We start from the raw sequence: 4,180 nt of genomic DNA, 5'->3' as shown, positions 1-4,180 counted from the left end.
AAATTACAGAGAACAAAGAAGTGCTACAAGTAATGACAACTGAATGCAAAAAGAAACAGTTAATTTAAATTTTATGCGCAATCTTCTTTCTGACTTTAAACCTTGCCAAGGCCATTGCATCTATGTATGTATATGAGCTTATAGATGCTTAAGAATGTACATATGTACAAAGTAAAAATATTATACATACATACATAAGTATACGCATAACTACATATGTACACGGAAAGAAAAATCTCATGTAAAATTAACATTAAAAATCATGTAAATTAACATTGTCATGTATTACATTAGGTTTGTTCGTCGTAAAAACCAGCAAGAATTATTGAACACACAAAATATCAGAGAGTAATCAAAAATTCTCTCAAATTCTCTCTCATGTTGAGAAACTTACAAATTTCTGCACGAACGTAAATTTGCAGGAATTCGAAAGTTTCCCTGCCAGCTGGTGTCCACGGTTGCATTTCAAACATAATAAATTTTTATAGAATTTGTTAAATTCTTTCAGATGGACAAAAAACAGGATATACATGTATAAGTATTTCTTGTTGTTCTGACTTTCTTTAACATACATTTCAATTTTTTTATGGTACTAGCAGTCGGGTTTCTTAAATCGACTCTGGTTGCAATTGCATTCCGATTGCGAATACAATTTTTTTTTTAGCCGAGTTAAGTTCAAATCATTGGAACTAACTAAACTAATTATATTAACAAGTATTTACTTCATTTTTTCATAAAAAAATCGTTCAAGCAAGAATTTGCAACTTCTCTCCAAGAGAACTGTCACTTTGCTCTCACAATTTTTGAGTGTGGGATAATTCTTTGGTCCGCACGAACGCGATTTTGGCAAAAATCATGATAATTCGTACAAATTCGTAAAAATGTTTTGCTCGACAAACAAACCTATTGTCATATCAATTTCTTATGTAAAAATTACATTCAGCTCAACAGCAGTTGACTATCTTCTTCGTGCGTGCAATGAATTTTCACTAAAGCGCGCTAGCTCGATTAAAAATCGGAAAAAATTGGTTTTACAGACGTTCTAGGCCCAGTTTTTCAGTGCTGGTTTAAATTCAGTTTAAACTAAGTTTAGTTAAACTCAGTTTAAATTTAAACTAAGTTTAAACTACTGACCAGTTTTTCAGTGAGAGTTTAAGGCCGCTTCATAGTTTAGTTGTTTTGTAGGGCAACACTGTTTTTTCTTTATGCAGATACAAAACTTCAGTCATTTATTTTCACTTTAGGTACGATGGCGTTCAAAGTTCTCAAAGATTATAGACGGAAATTTGAAGAATTTGTTAGGTGCAAGTAAACTATATATATTCCTTTTTTAAGTCGGTTAAAAATAAATATTCAAAATTTGTTAATATGTGGCAGTCTTATAATTATGCAATTCAGTGTACTATTAACTTATTTGACCTGTGTTTAGAGAAACTTTGAATTGTTAATTTATTCGTTATTTGTGTGTTGAAATAAATATGAAAAATTTGTTGTGTTTTCAATGTGGAGAATTTGTCCTCCTGGAATGTTAAAAAGTTCTGGTCACCTTACTTAAAACATGGATCCAAGTGCCAACGACTACGCTCTTGTTTCTTAGGTGTTATTTAAATTGTTGAATACAAATCATGGTGAAATAACACAAACGGCAATAACGGCAATGGAATGTGAAATAACAAAAATTTGCTTTATTTCATTTCTCGTTGAGCAATAAGACCAACTTTTAAACTTAAAAATTTGAGTAATAAAGCAAAATAGTGCACATATGTAGGTTACATTTGACAAAAAGTCGACGTCGCGCTCGCATCCCCTCCCATGCTTTCGCAATTATGAACTGCTGGCATTATGGCCGTTTAGAAAAAAGAATAATAATAAAATGACACTAGTTCACTTCTGAAAATGCTATTTAATGTCCAAGTAATAGGAATTATTGCGTATGGTGTTATTGCATGCACCCTACCCATGGTGGAATTATACCATGTGAAGTAATATTAGAGAGAGATGAAATATTTTGACACAGCCTTATTTGAAAATTTGCCTATAAAATGTGACTATAAGACAGCCGAATGTCAGAATAAAGCGATAAAGCTGTTTAATTACTTAACCTGTTTATTGCGCCATTTAACCCACCTGCTTGTACCGAGTGAGTATTCGTTCAAATTTAGAAGTCTGAGAGTAAGTAAAATTTTATATATTTTTACATCACTATTTCGTACCGCATGTTCGTTTCGACTTCGTAAACGAAACCCACATTTCGGATATTTTGAAACGAGTGCACTATGGGAAATTTGACCCTATTTTGTGGCCAAAATTCTAAAAGTTGAGATATCAATTTAAAACTTGGCCCAGTAGTAGGACTAGAAGTACTGGCCTTGCCGCGCAAAAATTAACCCGTAATGGTCACACGGGGTCCAGTGGACCTCAACCCAATAAACAGATGCCTCGTAAGTTCTATTTTAAATATCGACTGGAATCCTCCACTGACCTTAAGTTTAAAGCTTCCTCTTTGTTATCTGACAGGTTTTTTTCTAACTTTTAAATTATAACAACGTGAATTATTTCATAAAACTCACGATTTTGTACCAAGTAGTTACATAAGAAAAATTATAATTTCTTTAATATCGCACAAAATCGCAGTATAAGATTATGGGGAAATAAGAGATCAGGGACTATTCTACCGATTTTTGATGAGTTTTTTTAAACGTTTTAAAAAATTTTTTAAAACACTAAATCAACTTTTTTTTTAATTGTACAATTTCACCTTAAAGTCACTTAAATGCTCACGTTTCTTTGGCCCCACCTTTAAACTATAATACAAGTTTTAATTGGTATATATTCTGCTAACTGTTACTCTTTCTTTCCACTTTTCACTTTTGAAAAGCAGCAAATAGATTACGAGAAACACGCATTTGAAAGTGGCACAAAATCAAGCTTCACATTTTTCGTTTACAGAAAATTTCGAAACTATCTGTTTGAGGGTTACCAAATCAACGGTAAGTTAATCTATCGAAATATAGAGTATACAGTTTTTTACTTTGAAGTATTTTCTGTAATGCTGGATTTTCACTAGGCATTAAATGGCAAAAATGACAAATGACGAAGTCGGGCATTACAAAATAATCGTGTCATTACATTAAAAAAATTGTCATTAAGTTCATTTCCACATGGCATTTTTTTTAATGGCGTAAATTTTTCGTCATTTCAATGCCTAGTGGAAATTCGGCATAATATAAGGAAAAAAAAAATTAATTTCAAGCAAGTCAAGAAATTGACTTTTGGCCACAAAATAGGCTCAAATTTCCCATAGTGGAGTGATGATAATGCAGAAATTTTAACTGAACAGACATTTCATGTCACCGCGGCCACCTCTGTGTGCGACCTCTCAGGATTTGGATGAAAGTTGAAGAGATTGAAGGTCTAGGTGACATGAATATACATGCAGCATATTTTGCCGATATGACGTAGGGTTGCCTATTTACACGGGACTTAAATTTTAAGAAAACGTCATACATACCTTTCTTTAAAGTGCTGTATCTTGGAAACGTTTTAACGAAACTCAATGATAAAAAATGTATTTCTTCCGTCTTATTATGGGCTTTAATTGTACACTTTTTACATTAATGTGCAACGTATAAAAAACAAAAAAAAAAATTAAGAACACATTTTTCTTTTTGATTTGTTTTTGATTATATCATTTTAAAAAATTTTTATTTTTACATAAAAACATTGTCTATAGTGTCAACTTTAAGTAACCAAATAGGCGTAATAGGCTACTTATGCATTGGGACTCTAGATCGTATAACGCTCGAGCAATATGATAAATAGACATTGAAATTTTTTGAAATGGTATATTTTTGAAGGAGGAAAGGTGTGAAAAAAACAAAAACAATATGAATAGATGATAATAACTCAGATTTGGGTATTATTTCCCATTTAAAAGTGAAATAAAGCAAATTTTGCGTTATTGCCGTTTGTGTTATTTCACCACCCATAAAATTCATTTGCAACTGTTGTGAAATTTTTTAAACTTTAATTATCGAATTTATAAATTTTTAATGACCTATTCTAACCATACCTTATTGAAAAAAAGACAAACCCAATAAATGCAGACTACCATATAAATTCTAGACGCAAATGTGGTTAAATGGCACACATTACGAGTATACATATGTATATACAAGAT

This window comes from Rhagoletis pomonella, unplaced genomic scaffold (genome assembly GCF_013731165.1).
Source record: "Rhagoletis pomonella isolate Grant_MI unplaced genomic scaffold, Rhpom_1.0 Rhpom_scaffold_00002, whole genome shotgun sequence".
Lineage (NCBI taxonomy): Eukaryota > Metazoa > Arthropoda > Insecta > Diptera > Tephritidae > Rhagoletis > Rhagoletis pomonella.
Note: the sequence above shows the minus strand (reverse complement) of the source record.